Consider the following 17,673-nt stretch of genomic DNA (forward strand, 5'->3'; position numbering starts at 1 on the left):
TTGACTTTATTCATGGGACAACCCATTTAATGATCATATTATGCTTTGATTTTAGGATTCGCTGTTATGCGTTATTTCAAAAATTACTAGTTGTCATAACATTTTTTTGTTTTCTTACAGATTTACAAGGGGACCTTTCTTTTAAATTTTCAGTAAATGTTAGTGATTCTTCATTTATTCATGTGCTGGCGTATATTTTTCTACCAAGTGGAGAAATGGTAGCTGACAACTTAAAAATCAAGATGATGAGATGCTTTAAGAATAAGGTAATTAAGAGAATAGTAAATATTAAAAAGAAATTTAGTAAAAAGTCCCTAAATTCTCCAAAAAGAATGTTAATAAGCGGTTTTGACATTAAACCCAATTATGAAATATTGAATATTTTTTAAATAATTATTTTTTGTAGCATAAGGGTACCTTCAATGATGCTTCATTGTAATAGATGAGGATTCCTTGTTATCAGAGTTGTGAGACCATGGAGCTCTCCACCACACGAGTTCAAGAGGGACTTGGATATCTTTCTTGAAAAATCAAAAACTGGGAGATATAGCTGGTGGATTTCTAAAAATTAGATAGTAATACAAGAAGGAATGTTTTCCCTCCAATGGGAACAATGCACCATTTTACATTGACACCACAGAAATTGGTTCTCTGATTGATCATCTTGAGCAGGAACAGACATAGACAGAATAGGGCAGTCGTGCAAGAACAGAATATGGGTCTTTTGCAATCCAATAGTTGATTATACTGCAGAATTACAGATGGTATTCAGGGCCCCCTGACCTCTTGGTCTCCTATGTGTCTACGTAGGTTGCACCAATGGTATGTCCACCCCTGATCATGAGTAAAGGTACAGAGTAGCTTCTATCTTGCAAAAGATCGCAAACCTAAGTGTCAAAAGCTTCTCACTTCCAGTAGCTCATCACTAGGGATTAAACAATTCCTGATCTGTGGTAATTAGTTGATCAGTGCAGAAATTTCAAGTTAAGAGTTGACCAAGAGGATATAGTCTGTAATACAATTTTATTTTATATTTTTTGGCCTTATACATTTAAATATTTATAAAATGTATAAATTAAATATATCAAGCTCAAAAACTGTATGTAGAAAATTTTATAAAACTTTGTGAACATTTTGAAACCACATCTTTATCTAGGTTTCAGTAGGATTCTCATCAGATGAAGTTCTTCCAGGATCAGATGTCTCTCTACAGGTTCAGGCTGCTCCTGGGTCTCTCTGTGGTCTGAGGGTGGTGGATAAGAGTGTGGTACTGATGAGACCAGAAAATGAGTTAACTGCTGAAAAAGTGAGTATTTAAAAAAAAAAACACTGCTTTTATTACGTTCCATGACAGAAGTTTCTTTGGGCGCCCAAAGTGTTACATGTCACTGTCCATGTAGCCTGACATCCAGTCCTCGGCATCTAATCTCCCTTTCCCCATTGCATCCACCCTTTTTGGCCTCTTCACTCTAGTCCATGGCTTTCTGGCTCAACTAGAATAAGACAGGCATAATACATTACTGCACGCTGTGGCATCACATGACATTACAACGTTACTATAGTATTTCTAAAGTCAAAGAATATTTCTTAATTCATTAGCATTTAGTGAAGAATGAATCTACTGAAATCGAATCCAGGACTTCACTAGAATTTGGCCAAGTAATTTGTTTCGATGTGAAACGAATGAGCAATATTATGCTTTGAGTTCTCTCCAAACTTCAAAGCATAACAAACACATAAAAGAAAAAAAAGTATACTGTGATTATCTGGTCCACCCTCTCTTGCTGTGCAGCCCTGCTTCTGTCCTGTCATCTTTGTTGCTCCTGTCACTGTTGTGGTCATCACTGGGCCATCCTTGGCATCTTCCAGTGCCAACCATCTTCAACGTCTTCTGGTTCTTGGCATCTTCAGCATCTCCTGCACTGATTAGGTCACAACTTTGTGGGCAGCACAGTGGCTCAGTGGTTAGCACTGCTGCTTTGGAGCGCTGGAGTCTTGGGCTCAAATCTCACCAAGGATAACATTTGAATAGATGTTTAGATGTTCTCCCTGTGTTTGTGTGGGTTTCCTCCGGGTTCTCCGGTTTCCTCCAACTCTCCAAAGACTTACTGATAGGTAATGTAGATTGTGAGCCCCGATGGAGACAGTAATGATGTCTGTAAAGTTCCGTTTAATATGATGGTGCTATTTAAGTAATCATGACTAACAAATAGCATTATGACATCGTGCGACTCGTCACCACCGGAGATGCTAAAGATGCTGAGCAGCAGTGACAAGACAAAGTGGACAGGAGAAAGCTGGGCGAGTATTAATTACTTTTCTATTTTTTGCAACCGTTTCCTAGCCCTTTTGAATCCAATTGCAAACTTCTGGTGAACTTACATTTATTTTGTGAACTCTAAGGTGAATTCTGTTAATTTCCAAATGATCCTCTCACCTTTATAGACATTAATTCTGTCCTTCTATTACCCTTTGATTTTATATCTCTAAAGTCCATGATGTTTTTTTTTCTCTAGGTCTATGATCTCTTCCCTGATTTACACCATCCAAGTCTATTTGGAATGTCAATGTCAACCGACGTGGTTCTTGTTCCATGTGAAAATGGTCCAGCTGGAGCTTATTACTCTAACCCTTTTAGTTATAGGTCTACAGAGGAAGAACTTGATAAACTCTTTGTGGTAAACAAGTATTTTTTTTTATTTTGTACTATATAGAATCTATAGTAGAAGTCCGACAGCATGTTCAAGGTTTGTAGATAAAGATAATTTTCAAAGCTGCCATTTTGCTCTCTTAAAGTTCAGGACTAGTGATGAGCGAGTGTGCTCGGATATTGTCTTATCTGAGTATGCTCGGGTGTTATTTGAGTATCTTGGAAGTGTTCGATTAATATGTTCGAGTCCCCGCGGCTGCATGTTTCATGGAAGTTAGAGAGCCGCAACACATGCGGGGAAATATGCAGGCACGGGGACTCGAACATATTAATTGAACCTGCCCAAGATACTGAGATAACACCTGAGCATGCTCGGATAAGACGATATCTGAGTACGCTAGCTCATCACTATTCGGAAAGCACTAGATTTTGACTTGTCTTAATGAACACAAGAGAAGGGATCATTCCTTGAAATTAGCAGGACAGCCACCGAAATAAGAAATCTACTACAATTGTTATGATGACCTATGCGAAATCTGTCACCCTCACCTATCGAAAAAGGTTGTATCCAATGCCGAGAACATTTTTCAAAATTATATTTTTCATGAAAAATAATTTAAAACCAAACTTCCACGATACAAAAAAAACATTGTAGTCACAGGTACATAAAGGGCTACAGCAGCTTTGCGTTTCAGATGCTATCAGCGTCCTTTATCTGAGCTGATATGAAGGTAAAACTCATTCCTAATATTAACTTGGTCAAATGGGACAGGTGTTTGAAAAGATCACATGACTAGTCTAAACCCAAACCGTGATTAATAAAATAAAGAAAAATAAAATGATTGATAATGAATCATTTTCCAGAAAAAAAAAATGAATAAAAGCAACTTTTAGAAAACAAAAATAAAAGATATTTGAAAAATCTCAACAATGAAGCACTACCTCCAGACCATTGGGCATGCACGTGCCTAGATGGTTAATCCAAAAGGATTCCCTCATGAGAAAACGCCTCCTGTGGTCTCCTCCCCTAATGGACTTATTCACCCTTTCTATGCCATACATTTGAAAAGAAGACATTTGTTTGAAGTTGATGGTAAGTTATAAAAAAAGTTTTGATGCAGCTGATGTGGTGCGATTATTGCCACACTAATTTCCGTATATAGGTAATATGTTCCGACATGTATGTATTAAGTTTGCGTATCGTACAACAATGATGGATCTTCATATAATAATGGTAAAAATGTATGTAGAATAGATTCAATCTAATTAAATTAAGGACTAAAATTCATGAATAGTACAGGTTTATTATCCTGTTTAGGATGACTTCTGTGGACATGCATGATGGTATTATCAGTGGCTGTAGATATGATATTGTTATGTATACCAGTGAGCTGAAAATCCAAAAAAGAGAGTGAAAAAAGTGAAGCAAATTTGAGATTATAATTGTTACTATTCAAATAATCCACAAAGTTTAGCATGGCAGACACACAGCCCCAGGTATCATCAATGGGTCCACCTTTGTTGACCTATAGGGAGGGCATGGAGGACTTGAATGCCAAGTTGTGTGAGAAAGTAACAATGGCTTATTAACGATTGCTATTGAGTATCAGGCTACTTTTTCTGTCATTTCTCATTATTACACATCACTTAATTTATGGACATTAATGGTTTGATTTCTTTGCCTGTGTGGATTGGACGGGTTGTTACCGGCATCTAGTGAGGATTTCATGTCAATAGCACCTTAGAAAATTGGTGACATGTTGAATACTTATTTCACCTGCCGTATGTATTATTATGCACCGCCAGTAAAGTGATAAACACATCACCTCCCTACATGATTGATTTAATTTCTCCTGACTCCAGATGGTTTTGATTCTTCTCCACATTCAATGTTTATTAAATTATTATACTTTCAATTTCAGGACATGGAATTAAAAATAATTACAAGTGCCGAGGTTAAGAAACCTGTGCATTGTCCTGATCCCAATGAAAGAGTTGGATTTGGAGTGCCGTTTGGAGGTAATACATATAGCCCTGCACCACACTCAGACTATTTGAAGCATTGTTGATTGCCACCTAAAATAGGGATAACTTAGCAATTGTGTTTCATTGAAAATTTTGCAGTTATCCTTCTATAGCCTGTGTGTCGCACTGTCAATTGCTGGATAGAATGAGTTAGCTGAAAATCTGTCAATTAACCCATTCTAATGGTCTGTCAAGGGGTTTTGTAACTGGTTTATCCTTTTCTGAGCTCCTCTCAGCTGATTTATAATCACAGATCACATCAAAGTACAATGTGCCAGGAAGCAAGAAGCCTGTAAAAGCTAAATACCGAAAATGTTTTAATTAAACCTAATTGCATAAATGATTGTTAGCCCCCAAAACATGCATTTAAATAAATAAAATGTCCCCAAAGGTGGACAACTCCTTTAATTACATTTTTTGAGCGACATCGGCAGTCTAAAGGAATAAATATAGGTGTATGCAATCTTGTTTACTGTGACGTGACCATCACTTAAGGGTTAAACTTATTTTGTAGCACTACAAGAGAAACGTTGACTTAGGGTACCATCTCACAGTGGCACTTTTGTCGCTACGACGGTACGATCCGTGACGTTCCAGCGATATCCATACGATATCACTGTGTTTGACACGCAGCAGCGATCAGGGACCCTGCTGAGAATCGTACATCGTAGCAGATCGTTTGGAACTTTCTTTCGTCGCTGGATCTCCCGCTGTCATCGCTGGATCGGTGTGTGTGACACTGATCCAGCGATGCGTTCGCTTGTAACCAGGGTAAACATCGGGTTCCTAAGGGCAGGGTCACGCTTAGTAACCCGATGTTTATCCTGGTTACCATCGTAAATGTAAAAAAAAAAACACTACATACTTACATTCCGGTGTCTGTCCCTTGCCGTCTGCTTCCGGCACTGACTGACTGCCAGCCGTAAAGTGAAAGCAGAGCACAGCGCGCTGTGCTTTCACTTTACGGCCGGCAGTCAGTCAGTGCCGGAAGCAGACGGCAAGGGACAGACACCGGAATGTAAGTATGTAGTGTTTTTTTTTTTTACGCTGGTAACCAGGGTAAACATCGGGTTACTAAGCGCGGCCCTGCACTTAGTAACCCGATGTTTACCCTGGTTACCCGGGGACCTCGGCATCGTTGGTCGCTGGAGAGCTGTCTGTGTGACAGCTCCCCAGCGACCACACAACGACTTACCAACGATCACGGCCAGGTCGTATCGCTGGTCGTGATCGTTGGTAAATCGTATAGTGTAACGGTACCGTTAGGCAAATAGTCTGATGGCCGTATGTGGAGTAAGGAAGGAATTTTTCCCTAAAAAAGTATGAGGCAATTACCATCTGCCTTATGGGTTTTTGCCTTCTTATGGATCAACATGTTAAGGTACAGGTTAAACTTGATGGACTTGTATCTCCTTTTCAACCTTAGACCTATAAAATCCATGAAAAAGCCTAATAATATCCATCAAACACTGTCTGCACCTAAGCCAATAGGATACTTGTGGTTGACAGATCTTTTATTGGCTTTCATTATATTCTGATGATTCCTTACATCTTTCTTTAGTACTTTGAGTGCACAAGGGTGCAATGACCTTTTGAATATGACAGACTCACATCTGCATAAAGGGGATTTAAAGTAGTGCCAGACTTGTGGAGAGGAGCATCTATTTGTCTAGCACACTTCCATAAATCACATATATCTGTATATACAATATATATCCAGATTTTCAGACATCAAATTAGTCCCAAGTCCAGGCATCTCCACTTGCGGTTTGAGGAAGAAGGTTTCCTGTGTCAGTACATCATCTCTGCTGTGTGTGAAGGAGGCTGGATTCCTGGCTCAGTACAATAGCTAAGCTTCTACTGTATGATTCTCTGCTAATGCATTGACCATGACATAAAATGGGACTGGTTTAGTTATTAAATTAAGCAAGTCAGCCAGCCCCTGTCACACAAGCACAGATGAAATGCTGTTGACACAGGAGCTCTCCCCTGCATTAAGTCGAGCTGCCGAGACCTGGAATGGCGCTGATCTCTGAATAATGGGATAGTTTTATAAATGCAAATACATTTCAAACAAATCTAAAGACAATACATCCTCTGTAATATCTTTCACTTTTTATACGTTTTAAAGGTACCAACATGTAAAATATGGTGTAAGGCAAAAAGTCAATGATAAGTATTGATGTGATCCAAAATCATTCAGTATAAAAATAATCTTTATTGAGATATAAAAAGTATAAATAAAAAGTGATGCTACACAAATATGGGATAAAGAGAGGAGGCAGCCCGATCACAATGTACAGTGGGTACGGAAAGTATTCAGACCCCTTTACATTTTTCACTCTTTGTTTCATTGCAGCCATTTGGTAAATTCATAAAAGTTCATTATTTTCTCATTAATGAAACAAAGAGTGAAAAATTTAAAGGGGTATGAATACTTTTCATACCCACTGTACCTTATTTGTTACAAATATATATATATATATATATATACATATATATATATATATATATATATATGTATATATATATATAAATATACATAAATAAACATATTGGTCAAATGCAGACAAAAAAAATTATACAAGGACTCAAGGTGGGATTGAAATAGTATTAGAGTCAATCATATAAAAGGTGCCTTTGCGGATAAACAATAAAAAAAATATTCATATATTACCAAACGAAGGGAACATTGAAAATTGGATAGCCACCCATGACCTGATTCGTGTTTCGCGTGTTGCTTTATCTGGGGGTTTATATACAGTCTCCAAATTAACCATACTGGCATTTGGGGGGTATATTACAAAATATATTATTATATATTTTTCAATTCTAAATTATATTGCAAAAGTTACATGGGAATTTGTCACATGCAGAATTGGACTTGGACATTTAAGATGCAGCAACTTTGCCTTCACCCCTAGTCACAGCGGTCACTACTGCCGCTTATGCTGCAACAATCTCCTTCCCACTCTTCCTCCCTTCTTTTATAGTATTATGCTAACACATTTTTGGTAACTAGTAAAATTAGAATCCCCCCTAATTACATAGAATGCTTTAGTATTTGCATGTAATACGGCTGTTTGTAATAAAAAGTGCAAGCGGTTGCAAACTCTAGAACATCCTTTAAAATTAACATTTAAAATAAATTTGCTATTTTTTTCACTTCCATGGGCAAGATATAATATAATGGTGTTGGTGGAACAGGCTTGTACTGAGATCCGCTTCATAAAATGGACATATTCTTCTTTGTGTGAGCTTACTAAGTACAATGTTTTAAGCACTGTGCAAGAAAAAAAATATTAATGCTTATTGTTTTAATTCTCATTATCGGTTTTGGAGGAGTCATGCCAGTAGGTATACCGGCGGGGGCTGGTGCAGCCCCTGGAATAGGAGCTGGTGGTGTTGCTGGAATAGGCGCTGTTGGAATAGGAGCTCTTCCTCAGCTTGGCAATGAAATTATAGATCCTCTAGAAAAAGTCGGGGTCACTAGAAAGTATTTTCCAGAAACTTGGATATGGGAACTGACACCTATTGGGTGAGTGTTGGTTAGAAATATAGTGTTCGATAAAAAATACATGCATATGATTGTTTGACAGTTATTTTCCAGAATTATTTAGACAGTGGCATGTTTTTATAATGCTGTCTCTGTACCCCGCCACCAAGGATTTGCAATAAAGCCTTCAAAAAGTGATGAATGAAAAGTAGGTTTTCAACTTAATTGCAAGGTCTTTAACCAAAATGATGTGTTAATTGTTTAGGGATTACAGTCATCGTTTAGAAAGTCCTTCCATTGTTGCAAACTCAAAAGTAATAGTATAACTAGCTCATCAGCGATTTTGAGGTGGTATGATCTGTCCCTTTATTATTTCATGAGAAATTAAGGAGATAAATGGTCTGGAGATAATTCCAAGTGGTGAATTTGCATTTGGTAGCTGTTCATCAGAATTCGCAATATGAAATTGAAAGAGGTGACAATTCAAGGAGTAGACCATCACTAGGTTAAAAGAAAGAAAACTGTCAGAGAGAAAGCAGAAACTTTAGAAGTCAATAAATTAGTACATTTTTCCAAAAATTAAGCAATGCATTGAACAGCTCAGCAACATAAAAATGCCTGGAAAGGCAAGACAACTGAACTGGGTGATCCCAGAATTATTTTCTTGTTGAAGAACTCTTTTACAACATCAAGCCAATTTAAGATTTCTCTCTTGTGAGGTAGAGTTATTATGTTCAAAGTCTACAATCAAGAGTTGCCTTCATAAATGGAAATCCAGATAAGTTGTCTCAATATCCAAATAACTGGTAATACTTAAAGGGGTTAGCCAGGACTATTTATTTTGTTTCTATGTGCCTAAGGGTACCGTCACACTATACGATTTACCTACGATCACGACCAGCGATACGACCTGGCCGTGATCATTGGTAAGTCGTAGTGTGGTCGCTGGAGAGCTGTCACACAGACAGCTCTCCAGCGACCAAGGATGCCGGTAACCAGGGTAAACATCGGGTTACTAAGCGCAGGACCGCACTTAGTAACCCGATGTTTACCCTGGTTACCAGCGTAAAAAAAACCAAACAGTACATACTTACATTCCGGTGTCTGTCCCTTGCCGTCTGCTTCCCGCACTCACTGACTGCCGGCCGTAAAGTGAAAGCACAGCACAGCGGTGACGTCACCGCTGTGCTCTGCTTTCACTTTACGGCCGGCAGTCAGTGAGTGCGGGAAGCAGACGGCAAGGGACCTGACGGACACCGGAATGTAAGTATGTACTATTTGTTTTTTTTTACATTTACGATGGTAACCAGGGTAAACATCGGGTTACTAAGCGCGGTCCTGTGCTTAGTAACCCGATGTTTACCCTGGTTACAAGCGAACGCATCGCTAGATCGGTGTCACACACACCGATCTAGCGATGACAGCGGGAGATCCAGCGACGAAAGAAAGTTCCAAACGATCTGCTACGACGTACGATTCTCAGCAGGATCCCTGATCGCTGCTGCGTGTCAGACACAGCGATATCGTATGGATATCGCTGGAACGTCACGAATCGTACCGTCGTAGCGACAAAAGTGCCACTGTGTGACGGTACCCTAAGAACTAACAGTCAGGTAGCTGCTAACTACCTTCCTGTACTGCCCGGTGCCGATCTGGAATGGCTCAGAGAGGCCATGGACCGCTTTTGCCGGCGATTCTGCAGTCTCCGGTGACGTCACATCGACAGAGCAGCTCGGTGTGACTTTACTTCTTTAACATTTTGAGACATATTTGCTTTAGTCAAAAAAAAGGTGTCCAAGTCAATATAATGAGGTGTTCAGACCAATATCATATTTTTAAACTCAGTTACAACAAAATTGGTGACACTACATTAAAGCATAAAATGACTGTTCAAACTAAGCACAGATGCTCAGTGCACCCTTTTGATGGCTCATACAATTGAATGAATCTTCCCACCCACTATCTATTTTCGACCGTGATTTATCATATTGTCAGCTCTGGCTTTAACCCCTTTCTGCCAGCTGACGGAATAGTACGTCAGCTGGCAGATCCCCTGCTTTGAGGTGGGCTTCGGCGGTGAGCCCACCTCAAAGCCGCGACATGTCAGCTGTTTTGTACAGCTGACATGTGCGCGCAATGAGCGCGAGCGGAATCGCGATCCGCCCGCGCCCATTAACTAGTTAAATGCCGCCGTCAAGCGCTGACAGCGGCATTTAACTAGCGCTCCCGGCCGCACGGCCGGAAGTGCTCGCACTGCGGACCCCCGTCACATGATCGGGGGTCAGCAGTGCATCGCCATAACAACCAGAGGTCTCCTTGAGACCTCTATGGTTGTTGATGGCCGATTGCTTTGAGCGCCACCCTGTGGTCGGCGTTCAAAGCAACCTTGCATTTCTGCTACATAGAGGTGATCTGTACTTCACCTCTATGTAGCAGAGCCGAACGAGTTATGCATGCTTCTAGCCTCCTGTGGAGGCTATTGAAGCATGCCAAAATTAAAAAAAAAAAGTGATTAAAAATATAAAAAAAATAAAAAATATATAAAAGTTCAAATCACCCCCCTTTCGCCCCAATCAAAATAAAACAATTTAAAAAAAATCAAACATACACATATTTGGTATCGCCGCGTTCAGAATCGCCCGATCTATCAATAAAAACAAAGGATTAACCTGACCGCTAAATGACGTAGCGAGAAAAAAAATCAAAACGCCAAAATAACGTTTTTTTGGTCGCCGCGACATTGCATTAATATGCAATAACGGGCGATCAAAAGAACGTATCTACACCAAAATGGTATCATTAAAAACGCCAGCTCGGCACGCAAAAAATAAGCCCTCACCTGACCCCAGATCACGAAAATTGGAGACGCTACGGGTATCGGAAAATCGCGCATTTTTTATTTTTTTTTTTTTTAGCAAAATTTGGAATTTTTTTTCACCACTTAGATAAAAAATAACCTAGACATGTTTGGTGTCTATGAACTCGTAATGACCTGGAGAATCATAATGGCAGGTTATTTTTAGCATTTAGTGAACCTAGCAAAAAAGCCAAACAAAAAACAAGTGTGAGATTGCACTTTTTTTGCAATTTCATCACACTTGGAATTTTATTCCCGTTTTCTGTTACATGGCATGGTAAAATCAATGGTATCTTTCAAAAGTACATCTCGTCCCGCAAAAAATAAGCCCTCACATGGCCATATTGACGGAAAATCAAAAAAGTTATGGCTCTGGGAAGGAGGGGAGCAAAAAACGAAAATGAAAAAGCGGAAAAAGCTCCGGGGGTGAAGGGGTTAAAGGAATCAGAGAAGAAACAGATGGAAAACAAGTTGGTAGGTTGGTAAGAAGGTGCCATGTCAAAGGGCGTGTGTTTGGTTTGAACAGTCATTTTTTGCTGATAGACTCCCTTTAATAAATTTGCCCCAAAAGTGATCATGTGTTAAAAAAAATAGCAAAACCAAAAGTGGTCCTCAGAAAACTAAAAATGTAACTCTTGGTGAATTAATTAGAAAATTAAAAATGTCCACCAAAAATGTTGTCCAAAGAGATAATTAAGGCAATTGCCTAAAGAAAAGTTTGAGTTTCCCATTGACCCATTGTTTAAATACCTGAAAAAGAATGACAAAAACTGTATGTACTTTTGTATTTTGATGACAGATCTCATCCTAGTCAATAACTTCACTTCATAGTAGGATCTTCATTTTTAACCAAGAGACAAACCATATAAATATATATAAATATAATATATATATATATATATATACAGTGTATATATGGTCTGTACTGTATATATATATATATATATATATATATATATATATACAGTACAGACCAAAAGTTTGGACACACCTTCTCATTTAGATATTTTTCTGTATTTTCTTGACTATGAAAATTGTACATTCACACTGAAGGCATCAAAACTATGAATTAACATGTGGAATTATATACTTACCGTATATACTCGAGTATAAGCCGACCCGAGTATAAGCCGACCCCCCTAATTTTGCCACAAAAAACTGGGAAAACTTATTGACTCGAGTATAAGCCTAGGGTGGGAAATGCAGCAGCTACTGGTAAATTTCAAAAATAAAAATAGATGCTCCATACCGTTCATTATTGCCCCACAGATGCTCCATATACAACTGTGCTATATACAATGCTCTATACCGTTCATTATGGCCCCATAGATGCTCCATAGAAAGCTGTGCCCCATATATATTGCTCTGCACCGTTGATTATGGCCCCATAGATGCTCCTTATAATGCTGTGCCCATATATATATATGCTCTGCACCTTTGATTATGGCCCCATAGATGCTCCTTATAAATCTGTGCCATATATATTGCTCTGACCCGTTGATTATGGCCCCATAGATTCTCCTTATAAAGCTGTGCCATATATATTGCTCTGACCCGTTGATTATGGCCCCATAGATGCTCCTTATAAAGCTGTGCCCCATGTATTTATTGCTCTGCACCGTTCATTATGGCCCCATAGATGCTCCTTATAAAGCTGTGCCCCATGTATTTATTGCTCTGCACCGTTGATTATGGCCCCATAGATGCTCCATATATAATGCTGCTGGTGCTGCAATAAAAAAAAAAAGTCACACACTCACCTCTCTTGCTCAGGACGCCGGCGCTTTCAATATTTACCTGCTCCTCGTGCGGCTCCGTCTCCAGCACTAACGCTCAGCAGAGGGCGCGTACTGACTACGTCACCGCGCCCTCTAACCTGAGCGTCACTGCTAGAGGACGCTGTAGACGGAGCCGCACCGGAGCGAGGAGCAGGTAAATATTGTGCAGCGCTGCGCTCCCCGTATACTTACCTGCTCCTGGCGCGGTCCCTGCAGTCCCTGGCTTCCCCGGCGCTGCAGCTTCTTCCTGTAATTGAGCGGTCACAGTTACCGATCATTTACAGCAATGAATATGCGGCTCCTCCCCTATGGGAGGTGGAGCCGCCTATTCATTTCTGTAATGAGCGGTGCCATGTGACCACTCAGTACAGGAAGAATCTGCAGCGCCGGGGAAGCCAGGGACTGCAGGGACCGTGCCGCAGCAGGTAAGTATAACTACACAGCCCCCGCTCCCCCTCCCCTGCTGACCTCCCGGTATATGACTCGAGTATAAGCCGAGAGAGGGACTTTCAGCCCAAAAAAATGGGCTGAAAATCTCGGCTTATGCTCGAGTATATACGGTAACAAAAAAGTGTGAAACAACTGAAAATATGTCTTATATTCTAGGTTCTTCAAAGTAGCCACCTTTTGCTTTGATGACTGCTTTGCACACTCTTGGCATTCTCTTGATGAGCTTCAAGAGGTAGTCACTGGGAATGGTTTTCACTTCACAGGTGTGCCCTGTCACTTTTATTAAGTGGGATTTCTTGCCCTATAAATGGGGTTGGGACCATCAGTTGTGTTGTGCAGAAGTCTGGTGGATACACAGCTGATAGTCCTACTGAATAGACTGTTAGAATTTGTATTATGGCAAGAAAAAAGCAGCTAATTAAAGAAAAATGAGTGGCCATCATTACTTTAAGAAATGAAGGTCAGTCAGTCCGAAAAATTGGGAAAACTTTGAAAGTGTCCCCAAGCGCAATGGCAAAAACCATGAAGCGCTACAAAGAAACTGGCCCACATGAGGACCGCCCCAGGAAAGGAAGACCAAGAGTCACCTCTGCTTCTGAGGATAAGTTTATCCGAGTCACCAGCCTCAGAAATCGCAGGTTATCAGCAGCTCAGATTAGAGACCAGGTCAATGCCACACAGAGTTCTAGCAGCAGACACATCTCTACAACAACTGTTAATAGGAGACTTTGTGCAGCAGGCCTTCGTGGTAAAATAGCTGCTAAGAAACCACTGCTAAGGACAGGCAACAAGCAGAGGAGACTTGTTTGGGCTAAGGAACACAAGGAATGGACATTAGAACAGTGGAAATCTGTGTTTTGGGCTGATGAGTCCAAATTTGAGATCTTTGGTTCCAACCACCGTGTCTTTGTGCGACGCAGAAAAGGTGAACGGGTGGACTCTACATGCCTGGTTCCCACCGTGAAGCATGGAGGAGGAGGAGGTGTGATGGTGTGGGGGTGCTTTGCTGGTGACACTGTTGGAGATTTATTCAAAATTGAAGGCATACTGAACCAGCATGGCTACCACAGCATCTTGCAGCAGCATGCTATTCCATCCGGTTTGAGTTTAGTTGGACCATCATTTATTTTCCAACAGGACAATGACCCCAAACACACATCTCCAGGCTGTGTAAGGGCTATTTGACCAAGAAGGAGAGTGATAGGGTGCTACACCAGATGACCTGGCCTCCACAGTCACCAGACATGAACCCAATCGATGATCAAAAGAAAAAAAGGAGTTCTATACGAGATATTTTAAAATCAATGTTTTATTACAAAAATTTTTTTAAAAAATGTCAATGTGGTACAAAACGTATATATGTAGGAAAGGGGAGACCCTAGTAGAAGAACATCCAAATCACAGGCACATAAATGTGTAAGTCACCATGGTATATATGTATAAATAAACATCCATGTTAGCACACAATGGTAGGATATAATACCAATTTCCATATGGACAAGTGTCCTCCATGCAAAAATTTCGCGTTGCTTTATCAAAGAGGGAAGGAGCAACGCGAAACGCGCGTCAGGGGGTATCCAGAGTCACAGGCACTGGTCACTTCACTATGGGTAAGAAATTTCTCACTTGATATGCACCACAATTGGTTTCTTTGCTTATTTTTGCATGGAGGACACTTGTCCATATGGAAATTGGTATTATATCCTACCATTGTGTGCTAACATGGATGTTTATTTATACATATATACCATGGTGACTTACACATTTATGTGCCTGTGATTTGGATGTTCTTGTACTAGGGTCTCCCCTTTCCTACATATATACGTTTTGTACCACATTGACATTTTAAAAAAAAATTTTTGTAATAAAACATTGTTTTTGAAATATCTCGTATAGAACTCCTTTTTTTCTTTTGATCAATGATTATCCGGAGTATACGTTACTGTCCTTGTATATACATGGGTATAGTTAAACATCTCTTTACAACTGCACACCGAGTGTGTGGGACCCATGTTATTTCTGTAGGTGTGTTTTCATGAACCCAATCGAGATGGTTTGGGGTGAGCTGGACCGCAGAGTGAAGGCAAAAGGGCCAACAAGTGCTAAGCATCTCTGGGAACTCCTTCAAGATTGTTGGAAGACCATTCCTGGTGACTACCTCTTGAAGTTCAACAAGAGCATGCCAAGAGTGTGCAAAGCAATCGTCAAAGCAAAAGGTGGCTACTTTGAAGAACCTAGAATATAAGACATAATTTCAGTTGTTTCACACTTTTTTGTTAAGTATATAATGCCACATATGTTAATTCATAGTGTTGATGCCTTCAGTGTGAATGTACAATTTTCATAATCATGAAAATACAGAAAAATCTTTAAATGAGAAAGTGTCTCCAAACTTTTGGTCTGTACTGTGTATATATATATATATATATACAGTGGGGCAAAAAAGTATTTAGTCAGTCAGCAATAGTGCAAGTTCCACCACTTAAAAAGATGAGAGGCGTCTGTAATTTACATCATAGGTAGACCTCAACTATGGGAGGCAAACTGAGAAAAAAAAATCCAGAAAATCACATTGTCTGTTTTTTTAACATTTTATTTGCATATTATGGTGGAAAATAAGTATTTGGTCAGAAACAAAATTTCATCTCAATACTTTGTAATATATCCTTTGTTGGCAATGACAGAGGTCAAACGTTTTCTGTAAGTCTTCACAAGGTTGCCCCACACTATTGTTGGTATGTTGGCCCATTCCTCCATGCAGATCTCCTCTAGAGCAGTGATGTTTTTGGCTTTTCGCTTGGCAACACGGACTTTCAACTCCCTCCAAAGGTTTTCTATAGGGTTGAGATCTGGAGACTGGCTAGGCCACTCCAGGACCTTGAAATGCTTCTTACGAAGCCACTCCTTCGTTGCCCTGGCGGTGTGCTTTGGATCATTGTCATGTTGAAAGACCCAGCCACGTTTCATCTTCAATGCCCTTGCTGATGGAAGGAGGTTTGCACTCAAAATCTCACGATACATGGCCACATTCATTCTTTCATGTACCCGGATCAGTCGTCCTGGCCCCTTTACAGAGAAACAGCCCCAAAGCATGATGTTTCCACCACCATGCTTTACAGTAGGTATGGTGTTTGATGGATGCAACTCAGTATTCTTTTTCCTCCAAACACGACAAGTTGTGTTTCTACCAAACAGTTCCAGTTTGGTTTCATCAGACCATAGGACATTCTCCCAAACCTCCTCTGGATCATCCAAATGCTCTCTAGCAAACTTCAGACGGGCCCGGACATGTACTGGCTTAAGAAGTGGGACACGTCTGGCACTGCAGGATCTGAGTCCATGGTGGCGTAGTGTGTTACTTATGGTAGGCCTTGTTATATTGGTCCCAGCTCTCTGCAGTTCATTCACTAGGTCCCCCCGCGTGGTTCTGGGATTTTTTCTCACCGTTCTTGTGATCATTCTGACCCCACGGGGTGGGATTTTGCGTGGAGCCCCAAATCGAGGGAGATTATCAGTGGTCTTGTATGTCTTCCATTTTCTAATTATTGCTCCCACTGTTGATTTCTTCACTCCAAGCTGGTTGGCTATTGCAGATTCAGTCTTCCCAGCCTGGTGCAGGGCTACAATTTTGTTTCTGGTGTCCTTTGACAGCTCTTTGGTCTTCACCATAGTGGAGTTTGGAGTCAGACTGTTTGAGGGTGTGCACAGGTGTCTTTTTATACTGATAACAAGTTTAAACAGGTGCCATTACTACAGGTAATGAGTGGAGGAAAGAGGAGACTCTTAAAGAAGAAGTTACAGGTCTGTGAGAGCCAGAAATCTTGATTGTTTGTTTCTGACCAAATACTTATTTTCCACCATAATATGCAAATAAAATGTTAAAAAAACAGACAATGTGATTTTCTGGATTTTTTTTTCTCAGTTTGTCTCCCATAGTTGAGGTCTACCTATGATGTAAATTACAGACGCCTCTCATCTTTTTAAGTGGTGGAACTTGCACTATTGCTGACTGACTAAATACTTTTTTGCCCCACTGTATATATACATATATATATATATGTATATATATATATATATATATATATATATATATATATATATATATATATATATATATATATACACACACACACACACACACACAAATACAGTGGGTCCCTAAAGCCTAGAGCACATAGGAAGTTTCATTAACTATCATTTTAATTAATTTAATTAACTATAATAGAATTTTGCACAGTGCATCAAACTTTGCATCGCAAATGTGGAAAGAATGTTGATGAAGTTATTTAAAATTCCGATTGAATAAAATATTCAGAAATTTCATTTCCTGAAAATATGTATTTTTGCCTATGTGTCCTATGTATCCAGACTTTAGGGACACCCTGTATTTTAACCTGTGAATATTTTTGCCTATGAG

The 17,673-nt window shown here is 39.9% G+C and overlaps 1 pseudogene; it reads left to right on the forward strand.

Annotated features, from left to right (window-relative positions):
* LOC138667807 (alpha-2-macroglobulin-like protein 1) overlaps positions 1-17,673 on the forward strand; it is a 70,667-nt pseudogene that overhangs the window by 24,539 nt on the left and 28,455 nt on the right.

The sequence above is a fragment of the Ranitomeya imitator genome, chromosome 2, assembly GCF_032444005.1.
Source record: "Ranitomeya imitator isolate aRanImi1 chromosome 2, aRanImi1.pri, whole genome shotgun sequence".
NCBI lineage: Eukaryota > Metazoa > Chordata > Amphibia > Anura > Dendrobatidae > Ranitomeya > Ranitomeya imitator.